Raw genomic sequence first — 16,577 nt, 5'->3', positions numbered from 1 at the left:
GAGTCTTCCTCTGTAGGAAAAACTCGTGTTGCCTCTCTCCGCCCTCTGCCTTGCTCATCTCATGGCAGCTCAGGCCTCACCCTCCAGCCTCACAGTTGCTGACCCCATCCCCACAGCAACGTTTCACAGTTCCACAGTCACCTCTCCTGATGTGGCTGTGGCCGTGCAGTGTGTCAGAGGGACAGCCAGCTTCACCTCATCAGGTGAAGGAGACCCCCACTGTCCCTGGAACAGCCCGCCTGGCTCTCACCTCCTCATCAGGGTGAAGGGGGTCCCCACTGTTTCCAGAACAGCCTGCCCAGCTCTCATCTTCCCTGGAATGTGCTTCCCAGTGGGGTGAGCAGGGTGGGGGGCCAGCCTACAGGAAACAGGAGCCTGGATTGGGGTTATGTCCTTCTCCCTCTGTAGCTTCCAAACTATTATCTGCCTATGTTTCACTCATCAGTACATCCCGGCATCTGACATAGAGAAGGTTCTGGTTATGTGTTATGTGTTGTTTTCTAATAAGTTAGTAAATAAGTGAGTGAGTAGGGAATAGGCGCCTTTTACTTAAAGGGAGCCAGGCATGCCGTTTGCTGCTAGGAGTGTGAAGGGAGGCAGCGGGGGCCAGCAGCATGGTGGCCAGCCTGATGTGTGCAGGGGAGGATTGGTATTGCCAACAGTGGACAGTCTGTGTGCACTTGATCCGTGATTCCACTGGGGGTAAGTGGGTGACCCTGCGGGTGTGAGCACCCATGGGTACCCCACCTCACACTGAGCCAGATCCTAGGTGCTGGGCGGGGACAGCGCAGTTGCAGAGGATGAGTTTTCTGAGTGTGACTTTGCATCAGAATCGCTGCCACTTGCAGCACAGCCACGTCACCTTAGTCCCCGTTGCCCCAGCTAAGCAGAAGAGAGAAAGGAAAAGGACAGACAGATCTCCAGAAGGTTATAAAGTGTCTTAGATCCCCACCCAAGTTGTCCTGGTCGCAGATGCAGCAGCACAGACACAACATCCTTCCCCTCCACCCAGCCCGTGGACTGCCCCAGACTTACCAGGCCCACAAAGTCAGCGAGCCCCAAGGGAAGGACCCACCCTGGGGACTGCCATTGCACCACTGCCCTTCCTGGGCCTGACTGCCGGACGGCTGCCTTCCTCTCTGTCCAGGGAGCTGTGGGCCACGGGAAAGGCCCGTCCATCCGCTGGCTGGGCCTGCCCTGGGCTGTGCTCAGGCATTTCCTACAGATCCTGTGCAGGAGCTGCTGCCCTGCAGGCGCATAAACAAGCCAGAGGAAGAACCCTGCTCAGACCTTAGGGCGGAGGGTCCTTGGGATCTTCTTGACCTGTAACTTAGGGAGGTGACCCAAGGGTCACAGGTGTGCCTGTCTCTCCTGATGAGAGGCGTGTACCTGTCAACTTTCACCAAGATGATGAGTGGGTCAGAGGGTCATGCCGGGGCTGGGCAGATGTGACTCAGCCCAGGGTGGTTGGAGCGTGTTCTGGAAGCCTGCTTGCGTGTGCAGGCGCCTCGTCCCATTGTGATGTGCTGAAGGCGGTGCCAGTGCCGGCCCCCCAGCAAGAAAGGGGCCTCCCAGGAGTGATATGGGACCTTCTGTCTCAGGGAGGACTTTAGGGTGAGTGGCATCAGCACTAGGCTTTAACAGATGAGTTGGATCATGCCAGATCTGAAAGCAGGAGAGGCGAGGCGTGAGTGCTCACTCCCCTCTGTGCTTGCTGGATATAAACCTGGTTAGGCAGGTATCTGCTGCCTAGAGCTTCAGTCTCAAAGGCCATACACGGGACAGAGCCTCTCTACCGTGCTTTATGGACTTGTTACTGTTAGATCTCAGGCCATGAGATATGAAGCGTGAACTTACCTGACTGAGGGGGATAATGTCCCAAGTCTTATAACAGGATGGGGGTCACTTGAAAATGGGCTTTGAAGAGTATATAGGAGATTACACCAGATTACAGGGTAGTAGGCCTTTCAGCTAGAGGGAAGAACATGAGCAGAGAAGAGGGAAGAAAGGGATAGAATGTGTTTAGGTCCACCAACAGGCTGTTGGTGGACTAAGCTACCAGCCAGGTGAAACAGTCTAAGTAGTTGGAAATGAGACTCTGCAGACTGGGTGTGGTAGGGTGTGGGGGTGACTGCAGCCAGGAAGAAAACAAGAGGAAGGTCCCCCAGGCTACTTTGGGCAGGGGATGGAGTGAAGGTCTTAGGGCTGGTGACTGGGGCGGATGAGAGGCAATGCCCCCACCTAGGGGGAAGGGACAAGGGTGTGGAGCCTGGCTGGCGGGTGGGGTGCAAAGCTGACCAGGGACTCCAGTGGTTTCCAGAAGCTTCTCCTTTGTGAGCATTGGATCCCAGGGAAGCCGGTCTGCCTTTGGGGGAGGTGGCTCTTGAGGCTCAGTCGTGGACAGGAGGCTGTCCTTGGGGGTGCGGTTTGGGGTGTCTGTCTCCCCGGGGTCACCAGCCGCACGTGCACTAGCGGCTTGTCCCTTGAATAGCACTGACTCTGGGGCTGCAGCTAAGCTGTGGAGGGTTTCAGCGGGGAGTTTGCAAGAGATTAAAGGGAGGGAAAGGGAAAAAAAAAAGGGGTAAGAAATGAAAAGGAAGCAAACCGCGCAGTGGAGCGAGGCGGGGCCACTGCCGTCTGAGGCATTGAATGGGCAGGCCGCCCGACAGAGCCAGCGGCCGCCCAGCAAGCCCGGATTCTTTCCTCGGACGAGCTCTCCCTGCCGCCCTCTGAATGGGCCTCCTCAGAGGTGGCCGCCCCGCGTCCCGCCCCGACTCCCCCGGGACGCCGGAACCCAGAGTCGCCCTGCCCCGGTGGGTGGGGGACTCCGCTGGGGACAGTCCTGGGAGCGCCTTCGCCTGGCCCCCCGACCTCCCTGGCTGTCTGTGGACTGACCAGCGCCCCGAGGTGCCCAGGTAAGTGCCGCTCTCAGTCCCTGCTCTCTGCAGCCTCTGGCCACGTCTCCGCTGATGCTGAAACCTGAGCTCTGGGGGAGTGGGGGAGGGGAGGCATGGGAGTGGGAGGAGGTGGGATGCCAAGTCCCAGGACCAGGAAGGGCAGGGAAGACAGGACTGGGGAGGAGGGTGACTCTTCCCAGAGTCCCCTGTCATTTGAGGACAGCCCTCAGGTCCAAAGGCTATGGGACAAAATGCCCCAGCCCCAGAGCTTGAAAGGCTCCTCCTTCTAGAAGAAAGCCATGCTTTGTCTTTGCCGAGACTCACTGGGGCAGAGGAAAGCCTGGTTTACAGATGTGCGGCTTTCCGGAGGAGCCGGGGCTGCTTCCCAGCACAGCACATTCTTTTGCTGCAACTGAGAAAGCCCGCCTGCCCATTTCTAGGGCTGTCCTCCACCCCCAGAGCCCCTGAGGGATCTCGGGCTGCCCCGAAGGCAGAGGGCCCCCAGGCTGCACCCAGGTGTTCCTGCTTCTTAGGAGAAGCAGTGCTTTTACGGAATGCAGACAGCCCGCCTGAGGAGCAAAGTTGGGCTTTCACAATGAGTTTTACTGTTGTCTTGCCTACTGTTGGAGCAATCAGAGGGAAGATTTCAGAGTCCAAGACTGTAAAACAAGACACAGTCACTGAAATAACCTGTCTGCAATATTAGCAGAGCTTCTGGAGGGTTCTTCCCTGTGTCTTACTCTGGAACCGCCGAGGTGAGCCAGGCAGCACCGTGAGCCCAGGCTCTGAGGGCATAGGCACGGGGCATACTTGGATCAAGGGGCAACCCTGGGGCATCTGTGCCTGAGGACCCCTTACTGTTCTGTGTCCTGCTGACCCTGGGCTGACACACCGCTGTGTGTGTACATTAGCTAGAAGGATGGGGGTGATCAAGAGGCGAGAGAGGAACAATCCCTCTAAGAAAGGCAAGCCCAGGTCAGTGAGTGGTCCTCCTTCTCACTCTTGCCAGACTTAAAGTCTTATGTGTTCTCTCTTTGAGGACTGGGAGGATTTCCCGCAATTGAATGGATGATAATGTCATTCAAATAGAGATATTTGAACAGAAAATGACAGAGATGTCATTTTAATACAGTATATACACGATAGTAGGTTTCCATGAATTCCATATGTATGACAATATATCAGAACTTATCTGGTTAGGATGGAAATATTTTTCTAACTCCAAAGGTAAATTTAAGAGCATTTTGGTCCATTTATATCAGGACAGTGAGGTCTTCCTCACCTTCTGTTGGTGATGGTGGCTGGTAGGATCTGGGGAGCCAGCCTCAGGTGGGGCCTCCTCTGGATGTTCTTTCTAAGTGGGATTCAAGGTCTTAGGGCTGCAGGCAACTCCCAGAGACCCTGAGCTTCCCCACATGAGGGGAACTTGCACAGCAGGCTCTCTGAGATAGTGTTATGCTCTATTTGGAGGAAAGAGGCAGATACTATAGGGTAGGGTTATTCTGTTACATTAAGGCTGCTGACTACTCCAGTACTTTGGCCACCTCATGCGAAGAGTTGACTCTTTGGAAAAGACTCTGATGCTGGGAGGGATTGGGGGCAGGAGGAAAAGGGGACGACAGAGGATGAGATGGCTGGATGGCATCACCGACTCAATGGGCATGAGTTTGAGTGAACTCTGGGAGTTGGTGATGGACAGGGAGGCCTGTAGTGCCACGATTCATGGGGTCACGAAGAGTCGGACACGACTGAGCGACTGAACTGAACTGAACTGAAGGCTGCTGACTTTGAGATCTCCCTGGTGGGGTGCAAAGGAGTCTTGTGGAAAGAACATAGCTTCCCAGTCATAGAGATGAGGTGACTGCCTTTGAAAAAGTTCCTTAACCTCACCATTCAGCATCTCTTTCCTCATCTGTAAAGCTAATAAGTCTGCACATGGAAACCTTTTTCTGAGGATAAATCAGCTGTATATGGCTTAGCATAGTGCCTGGCATGTAGTAGTAGGCACCCAGCAAAAAGCAGCTATTATTCTGATTTCTGAAAAGTTGCTGTGTGTGAAATCATCAGGATTTTAAAACATCTTTGTGAGAAGTCATGAACATTCAGATCTGTACCTGTAGCCACCACAGCATTGCTCTGAAAGCATAAAGTGGGACTTGGGTTTGATGATCTGCGTAAGTTCTAGGCAAGCAGTTTACAGATTACAGACTGTTAATTGACAGTCCTGACTGTTGCCTACTTTGTCTTTTCTCTCTCCTACCCTTCAGTTTCCCCTTCCTATATTTTAAGAAAGCAATAAAATAACGTCCAAAGGCATAACACTGCTCAGGTCAGGTGAGTTGGAATCAGGTAGGTTGGGTGGTGATAGTGATTTTGTGTGTGTGACTGAAAGTGTTGTTAAGTGCCCCGGAAGCTGGTCTGCAGCTGTCAGTGGCGTGTCCAGAGTTGGTTCTGAGTCCCAGTCACTCTACAGAAGGCTCCCCTTGACAGTCTTTCCTCCAGGCATTCTCTTGTGACTTAAAGGTAACAGAAACATAGTTGACAGAGGAGCTGGGGCCCAGAAGACCCCCTTTCACAGACCGCGCTCCTGTTTGCTCCTTCCATGCCACCACCCACTTTGTCCTGCAGATTTAAGGACACTGGACAGAGAAGTTGGGGAACCAGTTCAGTCTCCAGTTCTTCCACTAAATACCAGGAGACTTTTGGCCTGAGAAAGCATCCTCTGATATCTGATAGTGCTCACTAGCCTCAGGGCGGGCACGTAGTGGAAAAGGTGGGCAGGGACCAGCCACTCCAGGTAAATAAATGAAATCCAGGTAGGATCTTATAAACTCGGAATGAGAAACAACAGAATGAGTTGGAAGGACTGGGGTTAGGATATGATTTGGAGAAGGAAATGGCAACCCACTCCAGTGTTCTTGCCTGGAGAATCCCAGGGACGGGGGAGCCTGGTGGGCTGCTGTCTGTGGGGTCGTACAGAGTTGGACACGACTGAAGCGACTCAGCAGCAGCAGCAGTAGCAGGATTCAACTGGGTGGAGGACCCAGGCACACATGGGACTGCTAGCTTTCCTGGGTGACTTGAGTGCACATAGAGAAGCTTCTAGAATGCCTTGGGACTCCTGAACAGCTCTGAAAAGGTGACAGAGCAGTCTTCCCTAGGACAAGATTTGATCCCAGATGGTATGGGTCTCAGGGTCCCTGCCTGGTGGGTCTGTGGGTAGGAACAGACCTGATGTCACCCAGCTATCCCCCTGCCTCAGAGCAGATGCTCTGAGGAGCTGCAATAGTTTTCTGATTGTTCTGTAGGTTCCACTGCCTGTTCACTTTCTAGTTCTTGGTGTGATGAGTGGGTTTTAGGATTTATCCTAGACTTTCCTGATATTATGTTGTGAGCTATCAGTTCTGTCTCATCTGGTCTTCTTGTTTGAGGCAGTGCTCCTACCCAAGTGCAGTTCCAAGGCTGCGTGGATGTGTGGATATTTAGATGTACTTTCCAAAGACCTTGCTCACTCGGGGGAGGAGCTAGTGTGGGTCTCCTGCTCTGCCCCAACCTCTGCACTGGAGCCTGAGGCTGGGTCGGGGAGAAGGCCGGCTCACCCTGCACCCAGCTGACTCCACCCTGGTGGGGAAGTCCAGGGCTACCTCCTCCTGTGAGGTGGGGTTGATATGGAAGATCAGCTTTCCACTGGGCCTTGCTAAACCCGTGGTGGGGGTGGAGTCCTGTGGGTGTTGGGTAGGAATAGGGCCGGCCGGTGTTAAGGAAAAGATTTTCTACTTTTAGTCCACTCATTTTCCTTTGGTCAGTTTTGCTTCTTTGGTTAGATGAGTAGGCTTTTCTGGAGCTGTTTTTGCTGACAGTTCTGGGATCTACCTGAGGCAATAAGGAAGTCAGGAAACTCGCCCTGGATAGTGTCCTTCCTCCCCTCCCCTCCACCCCGCCTACCCTGCCCACCCCATCCCCACCCCCCAGCCCAAAGCGTTAGGTCCTTCTTTCCATCTGTCAGAGTTCCCTGTGTGAGTGGTTGTGTGATGTCTGGGGCTGTAGTTGTAAACACAAGAACCAGAGAGAAGTGGGGCTACCCTGTCTTGGCCAGAATCGCAAGTTCCCAGCGTTATTATTTTCAGCCCTGCTAATTCAGTAAACACTGCACAAACACCTCCCACGTGCCGGGTAGCTGTGGACACCAAGGTGGAGCAGGCACAAGACCCATGGCAGGCACTTCACTGGCTGGCTGCAGAAGGGATCCCCAGGAACCTGAAATAGCCAATGAAAGGACAAGAGGTGCAAAACGAAGTTAGTGAGGAAGAGGGATTTAGCAGAAGGCCTTCCAACAATCAAATCCTTGTGTAGAATGTGAAGCCGTTAGCTTGAGACAGAGTCCTGTTTCCTAGAGTAGATGGGGTTGAGGTAGCACGTGGGCAGTTTTGTAATAAAAAGATAACAACAGAAGAATACCTGTTGCCACCTCACCGCTGAGAGGGAAGAAGGGGAGACTCAATCCCAAGGCCGTAGCCTCAGAAATCTCCTGAGCAGGAAGTGGGAGTGGCTCCAAGGTCATCTGGTGGGGAGACTGAGACCCCTAGTGATCACCTCCCCAGAGCATGCCCCAGCCCTTTGGAAGGGGCACCATCAATTCACATTCCTGCAGAGTCAGGGGCAGCACAGACCTGATTTCACCAGGCCATGGAGACCTCCTGGTCCCTGTGTGCCCACTCCTCAGCACTGTCACCTCTGGGAGACACCCTTGTCCTGGGGAGACACCAGGCCCACCCTGGGAGTGAGAGATGATCTCGCACATGTAACCCAAGGCAAATGGATTGTCACATTGCTATCCTTTTCTCTGTACCACAGAAAGAGGAAACTCTGTGTTCCTGGAGTAAGTGAGAGCAGGCCCTGGGCCTCAGCTTCCTGGGTCTGCCCAGGACTTCATACCCCTGGGGTTTGTTTTGAGGGCCAAGGAAGCCTTTTGGGTACCACTCAGGTAATAATTATTGGTACTGTTGATAATTTATGAAGAAAGCTTGCTTTTTCTGCTCACATGGTGAAAATCCAACTTAAATTATGCCGCAGTGCTTGGCACTGCAGTGAGCCACCTGTGTTCACTCAGGACTTCTGCCCAGGCTGGTGCGACCTAATAAGGGTTCATGGTGCTGCGCTCGGTCTGTCATCAGGGTGATTTAGAAGGACCGGGTGCGATACGGCTGCCTGATTCAGAGTCCTGGTTTTAGACCCTGAGCAGTGATAATCTCTGGAAAACAGCAGACTTTGGGCTTCTGAAATCTGGGGAGAAATTGGCCGCCTAGGGCCCCAGCTACTGTGTGGGCGTGGGGCTTAACCAATGTGGATCTCCAGGTCCTGCAGGGGTTCTGAGAGGTAAAGTTCCTATGAGGATATCTTAGAGTTGTGTCCTTAAACCCTACACAGGAAATAGGGCTTGCCGGTCACAACCAGACCCTCTCTGATTCTACAGGAGGGTTTTAAGCCCTGGCCCTCCTTTGGAATATGATTTTGAATCTCCATGGTGCAGTCCTGATGAGAGGATGCTCTCACTGCAGATGAAGGCACCTCAAGGCTTCTATGTTAGCAGTCTTCACCAGGCTGATGGCTCTTTCCGGAGAAGGTCCAGCACAAAGTTTAGCATGAATGGTGATGGTTTAGTTGCTAAGTTGTGTCCGACTCTTGCAAGCTCATGGATTGTAGCCCACCAGGCTCCTCAGTCCATGAGATTTCCTAAGCAAGAATACTGGAGTGGGTTGCCATTACCTTCTCCAGTGGATCTTCCCAACCCAGGGATCGAACCTGGGTCTCCTGCGTGGGAGGTGGTCTCCTGCATTGCAGGCAGATTCTTTTACCGACTGAGTCACCAGGGAAGACCTTAGCGTGAATGCCACACATTGTTTCCACAGGCGGGCCAGAGCCCCTGGGGCTTCTGCCTGAAGGAAGGAAGCAGTTTTTCTGAGAATCTAAGACTTCTAACCCAACAGGGAGTCATGGGTGCAACATCTTCACCAACATAGATGGGGCCTCATTTCTGCCTTCTGCTGACAGTTTACCTGTTCCTGGGTAAATCTAGTGGCTTGTTAGGGTGACTCCCTCTCTGTCATCCTCACTACCCGCTTCCTCTGCAAGTGAGTTATACACATTCTCCCTCTGCTTAAACACTTTCTCTGGATTTTTTTTTTTTTGGCTCAGCTCAAGGAAAGCTTCCCTGTTTCAATGCCTCTTTTCTTCTCTCTGGCGCCATTTCTCCCCATAGCCTGACAGCTGCCGTAAACATTCTTGTCTACCTGGATTCCTGCTGGATTGGAAATAGCTTTTTTTTTTTTTAATAGAATCTTATTTATTTATTTGATTTTTAAATTTTTGACTGTGCTGGATCTTTGTTGTTGCACACTGGCTTTCTCTACTTGTGGCTAGCGGGGACCACTGTCTAGTTCCGGCGTGCGGGTTTCCTCGTTGAAGGCTTCTCTTGTTGGGGAGCATGGGCTCTAGGGTGCGTGGGCCCAGTAGTTGCGGTACATGGGCTTAGTTGCCCCACAGCATGTGGAATTTTCCCAGACCAGCGATTGAACCTGTGTTCCTTGCATTGGCAAGTAAATTCCTAAACCACTGGAAGTAGCTGTGGGGCAAGGATCTTGTATCACTGAGGCTGCTTTCTGTTGCAAGTATCCAGTCCCAACTCAAACGTGAGTAAAGGAACAAGAAAGGAGGACGTGTGATTATTCACAGGAGCCAAAAGGTGGGACCAACCCAAGTGTCCCTCCACGGGCAAAGGATAAACATATCGTGATTCATCCATACAATGGAATGTTATTCAGCCTTGAAAAGAAAGGAAATTCTTACACATGCTACCACATGGATGCACCTTTAAGACACAGCCAGACACAAAAGTACACATGCTGTGTGATTCCACTTACGTGAAGTACTTACAGAAGTCAGATTTATAGAGACAGAAAGTACAAAGGCAGGTGCCAGGATCGGGGGAGGAGGGGGTGTGCAGAGGCAGTGTTTAGTGGGGACAGAGTTTCAGTTTAGCAAGATGACAAGAGTTCTGGAGATGGATAGAGGTGGCGGCGGCACAACGTGTGAATTGTACCTAACGCTTGTAAACTGAGCACTTAAAACTGGTAAACCGTGTTATGTCTGTTTCACTCAATATTTTTTTTTAATGGAAATATAAGTGAGTCTCGGAGAGCAGTTCTGGCCGCAGCTTTGGTGTCGTGAAGCCTCATTCCTCATTTCTCAGTTCTTGTAGAAACTCCCTCATCCTCGGGCTCTGGGAGTGGGGGTGTATGGTATCCCCAGGACCTCCAGCCCCAGTGCTGTTAAAATCTAGCAGGAAGGAGGGAGTTTGTTTCCCTGAGAGCTTACTCCAAAGCCTATTTTTGAAAGATGCTCATTCGTTACAGGTTGCTAAGAGTCCTGGTTAGTCACTTGAGAAACTGGCCTCGCTTAGTGCATCATCAGAGTAGAAACTGCTTGGGAAGACTCATTGTGAACCGAAAACAGTTTCCAATGTTGCCACATTAGAATTCCCTGCACAGCACCAATGGAATAGGGGCAAATGTGTTTTCTTTCCAGCGTGTTTGACTCAAAACCTCTGAATAGAAACAAGACATCTTCAAAGAATAAGAAGAAACAAGATCCCGATTGTAATGAGCTGTTTTATCTGCATTTTCTGCTTCTTCTGTGTTATTGAGTAGAAGGAAAACTGTGGGAATAATTCCAGTTTGGATGAGATCTTTGTGGAAGGCTCTCCCATCTGTTAACAGACAGGGACCCTGACTGCAGTGGTGGTTGGGGCACCTCAGCTCTGTTGGAAGCATGAGAATGTTGATGCTTCTAGAAGAAACACATTTCATTCTTGGGAGAGCACTCCTAGTACTTACTGGAAATGGTGACCTTAACCCATAGAACACATTCATATGATGTGATTCTGACATAAAGATTTACAAAAGAAAAAAAACTCAAGATCTAGAAAGTATGTGTTTATCCATGTGGGGGCTGTCGATCACTTCCTTCTGTGTTTGTAGAGTATTTATGAGGCCAGAGATGCAAGACTGATTTTTGACAAAAAAAGAAAAACCTTCTATGCGGCGTTGTGTTTTGAGTCTTCCGGGGTTTTTCTGTGTTTGATTGTCATTGTATCTAGCTGTCTGCTCATCTTTCCCTTGCTCTCAGAAAGACTGGCTAAATGGTCTGTTGTTCATAGACAAATATAAAAGAAACACTACAAGATAAGGGCTCCCTTTAAAAGTTACTACTGTTGAACTTCCCATACAGTCTTGCATTTAAAAATAATATTTTAAGTTTAGAGCTAGACAACAGAAAAAGGACTATTTTACCTATGAAATGTTTTCTGTAAACCTTAGTTTACATAAAGCAAAAGTCAAGAGCTGAGACTTGAAACGTGAGAAAGGGCATGTATGCTTAGTTGTATCTGACCCTTTGTGACCCCATAGACTGTAGCCCACCAGGCTCCTCTATCCATAGAATTCTCCAGGCAAGAATACTGGACTGGGTTACCATTTCCTCCTCCAAGGGATCTTCCCGACCCAGGGATTGAACCCACGTCTCTTGTGTCTCCTGCTTTGGCAGGCAGGTTCTTTACCACTGAGCCACCTGGGCCTGAGTAAATCACCACAGATGGAAACCACCAATTTACAGAGGAAAACAGAAGCAGAAGGAAAAGAAGCAACGGAGAAGTAAATCTAGAGCTAAAGAGACCCTAGAAATCATCCTCTTTGATCCTAATTGATGGGATTCTGTGGATGAAGAACCTGAGGTCCCAGAGGTTGACAGCATATTCAATGGCCTATGACACACGGCAGAACCCAGACTAGAACTTGGGGGTCTCTGCCCTCCTTCCCTGTCAGCCCCAGTTTCAAACCCAGAAGTAGAGTGAAAGAAAAGAAAGATTTGTTAATGTTTCATTTTGCAGAACTCTCAAATGTCAGGGAAGGGAACTTCCTGATTAACTACATCATCCCCGGAAGGAGGGACGGGGGGATGGAGATAGATAGATTATAGATATGAAAGACAGGTATTAAAGTTCATATAAAATATTTAATGGCAATTTGTACTTATTAGGAGTAAGTAATATATGAGTGAATACTTTTTTATACATTTTATGATTTTTTTAATGTAACTAGGAAGACAGGAAATGTTGATTTTCTTTTCTGTAATGTCACGTGCATTAGTCAGTAGGGGTACCTACATCCAAGAGAACAGTCGTATGGGGATGAACCTTGCTGTTTGGGCCCCTCTTTACCTTTTATGCCGGGCCATTCCCTCCGGTGAAGGCCTCAGCTTCTGGGTCAGGCGGCACCAGGCTCTGGAGGACAGGGAGCTGAGAGCAGTGCAGGTTCCCTTTCTTCTTGTTAACTTACACCATGTGATGTAAATAGTGGTGACCAGAGAGCAAATGTTCCCCAGCTTCCCACAGAACCTCCTGCAGTGGCCCGAATGAGAGCATAAAAATAGACCTTTTGGGAAAGAGCCTGTGACCCTCTCTCACCCTGTTCTGGGTAAAGGAAGTGCAGGAAGGGGAAGCCGAGGGGATAGGACACCGGACATCCTGGGAGCCCAGAGGGAGAGGCAGGCGCCCTCCTCTCAGCCCTCAGCCCAGGACCATCTGCTCAGAGAAAACCAGGAAGCGAGGGGGTTGATTTCCAAACACTGAAGGCATTATGTGGGCTCCTTTGGGTGTCAGTAGGGAAGAGAAAATGCGGGAATGTAGTGAGCAGGAACAGACCTGCGACTTTGCCAGGAGGATGACCAAAAAGAGCCCAGATCAACTTGGGCACCAGAGATCCGACATGCAGGGGGTGTCCAGCAGTGTCCCTGTAGGCCTTAGTTCCCCTGCAAGTGTGGACACAGCCTAATGGCAACTGTGGCCCTGGAAGTCTCACGGTCCTGGAGCCCCTTATGTAGTTGGTTTAGGACAAACGGACATGCTGTCTGTGGTGTCCAGAGTGGAGAAAAGGCAGCTGGGACCAATGCCTGCTTCTCTGCCCTCATCTCGAAACTCTCATCTGCTCCCATGGCTGTCACTGCACCCCTGAGCCTCCTTCTGGGTCCAGAGCTGAGAAGATAGAGCCCCCGGCCCCGAGTCCCCAATAGGCAGCAGGGCCCATGGACAGTTCTCCTTTCAGAAATTTCACGTATTGTTCAACTGTGAATGGCAAATGTGCAAGTTGAACAAAACCCAGTCAAGACACATCCTTCCTGCTCTTGGCGCATGCGCACTTTGAGAAACGAGGCAGATTCTTGCAGAAGGGTCTGCTGGCTTGACTCATGCGACTGGTGTCTCCGTCTGTACTTGAACTCAGATTTCAGGGTCCTTCTCCAGCCGTGTGGGACCCCTCTTCTTATGTCTCTAGATTCCCAGTGGGGCTAGGGGGCAGTGCCCCACTGCTTGGAGAATGAAGGGTGTGCCCTTACCTCCCACGAGGCCCCACTCATAGTACCCTTTGTATCTCTGAGCACACTTAGGGACCAGGAACCCGGGGCTTCCACTCTGAGGTGCTGGGCCACTCCTTTAGGGGTTAAATCCTGTTGCCCTGGCAGGGGCTGATCTGAGCAGAAGGCATCAAACCCAGCCACGTGCCCCAGAGCTGGCTCTAGCTGAGTTAGGAACAAAGCCACTTTCATGGAAAGCACTGTGCTTGTTTTCTGGAACAGGCAGCGTGATAACAGCACAAACTGGGATCTCATTTTCCTTTGGCTTCTCCTTTGGTGGGACTCCTGTGCACCACTTGAGGGTGGTGGAGGATTCCTGAGGTAGCTGGGATTCCTATGGCCCCTGGACTCGCTGACACGCAGCCCCTGTCACTGCATGGGGACCACTGAGAGCAACCTTGGTGGCAGAGGAACTGACCCTGTGAGTAGGCACTGTGTGCATGCTCGTGCCATTCACTCATGGCCCATGACATACTCAAGCAGCCCTGAAGCAGATGGGCTAGACTTAATGGATAAACCGTTTTTCTTTTCAAAATTGTTTTATTTATCTGTTTTTGACTGAGCTGAGTCTGCACTGCTGCATGTGGGCTTTCTCTGTTTGCAGCAAGTGGGGGCTACTCTCTAATTGTAGCACTTTAGCTCTAGGGCATGTGAACTTAGTAATTGTAGCACACAGGCTTGGCTGCCCAACGGCCTGTGGAATCTTTCTGGACCAGGGATCGAACCCACGTCTCCTGCATTGGCAGGTGAATTCTTAACCACTGGACCACCAGGGAAGTCCCAAACCATTTTTCCGATCCTTGACGTGCTGGGTCTGTGCTGCTCCTTGACGTGGGACCGTAGGCTGATGGGCACAGCGTCCTCTCACTTCTCGCCAGTCTCCTGAACCATATCTGCATCCTTTCTCCTGCCCTGTACTTTTGCCTCTGCACCTCTGCTAACTCATTCATAGTGTGACTGACCTGAAGCTCCCACCAGCTGCCAGTTCAGTGGCGGGGCCAGCAGTGAACAGTGGAGGCTCCTCTTACCCTGTGAGCACGGAGCCCCCGGATGGTGCCCAGTGCACCGTTATGCATACCCTTTGGGCTGTCAGAATCCCACCAGCCTTCCAAGATACTGTCAGATACCGCTTCCTCCAGAAATCGAACTCTCTCTAGATAGAAACATCTCCTCCTGTAGGTCACAGGCTGCAATTCACATGCTCCCTGATGCAATGCTGATTTGAGTGCTAAGAGCTAGCTGGTGCTCAGCAAATACATTTCTGAAGTAGAAAATGAACACAGGCTGATGTAACTGAAGATGTAACTTTATCATCAGGAAGAGAAGTGTGGGTGCAGAGAAATATCTGAAACACCATGCATCTTTGCTTATCTGTCCCACTTCAATCAGAAATATTGAAGGATGGGCTTTGGAGACCATCCTCTTGGTTAATTAATTCAACAAACATTTATTTTAGAACATTTGCCGTAGGATGTTGTGCTTGCACGAGGGGCAGTTAAACAGCATAAATAGGATGACTGCATCTGCTCTAGTAATTTATAGGTGAGTCATAGCAGGAGACACACCAGCCCTGTGTGTGACACTGACGTTAGCACACCCAGCTCTGAGTGATCATGGAGCATTTGCAGCTGGGTCCAGGAGGCAGCGTCCATCCAGGGGCTTACAGTGTATTTTGTACCAATAGAACAGTAGCACTCGACTTTTCTGTGATCAAAAGTTTACTAAAGGTTTAAAAGAATTAACACAGAATTTGGATATCACCTTCCTCCCAAAATGGGACAAGTGCTCTGTTTAAGTTTGTCATTGATTTTCAAAAGTTTTACTATTAAGTGAATAAGTGTAGTTGTCTTTTTATTTATCCTGCTTAGATTTCATGATTTTTTTTTTTACACTTGTGACTTTTTTACACTAGTTTTTACACTACTTTTACACTAGATTTCTTTAGTCTGTTTTGGGAAATTCTCAGTATTTTCCAGTATTGATTCTGCCTCATTGAATTTCTCTACTCCTTCTTAAACTCCAATTATATGTGTTAGAATTTTTCATCATATCTCACATATATTTCTCCTCTTTTCTGTATTTTCCATTCTTTTCCTCTCATGGCTTCAGGCTGGATATTTTTCTCTGGACCAGTCATCATTTATGCTGTCTCTAGTCTGCTGATACAATTATTGACCTAAGTAAGGCTTAATTATATTAATTGTGTTTTTAAGTTTTAGGTTTTCTGTTTATTCTTAATGGACTCCAGGTCTCTGGTGAAATTCTCTCTTGTCTTATATTTTCTGAAACATTTTCAGTTTGGTGCTGGGTTGCTTAGTCAATCAGTCGTATCAGACTCTTAGTGACTTCATGGACTGTAGCCCACAAGGCTCCTCTGTCCATGGGATGGATTCTCTAGGCAAGAATACTGGAGTGGGTTGCTATTTCCTCCTCCAGGGGATCTTCCCAACCCAGGGATTGAACCTGCGTCTCTGGCATCTCTTGGATTTGCAAGTGAATTCTTTACCACTAAGCCACTGCAGCTTCCTGTTTAAAATCTGTGCCTTTTAACGCCAGTGTTTGTATTACCTGTGGGTGTGTTTTCTTTTCTTTTTTTTTCACTTTTTGTTTTGTTTTTTATGTTTTTGTTTTGTTACCTGGAATGCCTGTTCAGTTTTTTAAATAAATATTTTATATTGTGTCCAAAAAGTATAGATAAATTGATAGATAGACAGATGTTAGATGGTTGGATAAATGGATGGCTGAATGGATGGATGGATGGATAGATAGGTGGATGGACTATGATGGATAGAGCTGAGTAACATGAGTAATGTGAAATTTTTTCAGCTTTATTATTTTCTGATCAATCCTCCCTTGTTTTAAGGCAGAAAGCAAAATAACTTGTATTTCTCACAGTATTATTTTATTATTATTTATTGACCATGGTAGATTTGTCTAGTTCTCAAAAATTAGTTTTTAAAAATATTTTGCATATTTTTAAAAATACCCAGAAATGGTAGTGATGCTAGACTGTAAGCAGGGTGGACATCTGATCAGTGGAACATGTGAAGTTGCCTGGGGTTTGTAGGTGTCAGGCAGGGTTTCCTCGTGTTCGGCTTCTTATCCCCCCTTGACAAGAGTTAGGCCAGGTGGTCTCTGCACCTCATGGGGGTGAAGACACTGCAGGCAGGGCTGTGTTAGGGGAGGAAAGTGTTAGCTGAAAGCACAAGACTCATC

At 49.6% G+C, this 16,577-nt stretch overlaps 1 protein-coding gene across 21 annotated transcripts in view; it reads left to right on the top strand.

Moving 5' to 3' along the window:
• TNS3 (tensin 3) overlaps positions 1 to 16,577 on the top strand; it is a 222,296-nt gene that overhangs the window by 182,239 nt on the left and 23,480 nt on the right. The window lies entirely within an intron of this gene.

This window comes from Bos grunniens, chromosome 4 (genome assembly GCF_055505025.1).
Source record: "Bos grunniens cultivar Pamir isolate PY7600 chromosome 4, Bosgru_T2T1.0, whole genome shotgun sequence".
Classification (NCBI taxonomy): Eukaryota; Metazoa; Chordata; class Mammalia; order Artiodactyla; family Bovidae; genus Bos; species Bos grunniens.
The sequence above is the reverse complement of the archived record's forward strand: the minus strand, read 5'-3'. Positions and strand labels throughout refer to the sequence as shown.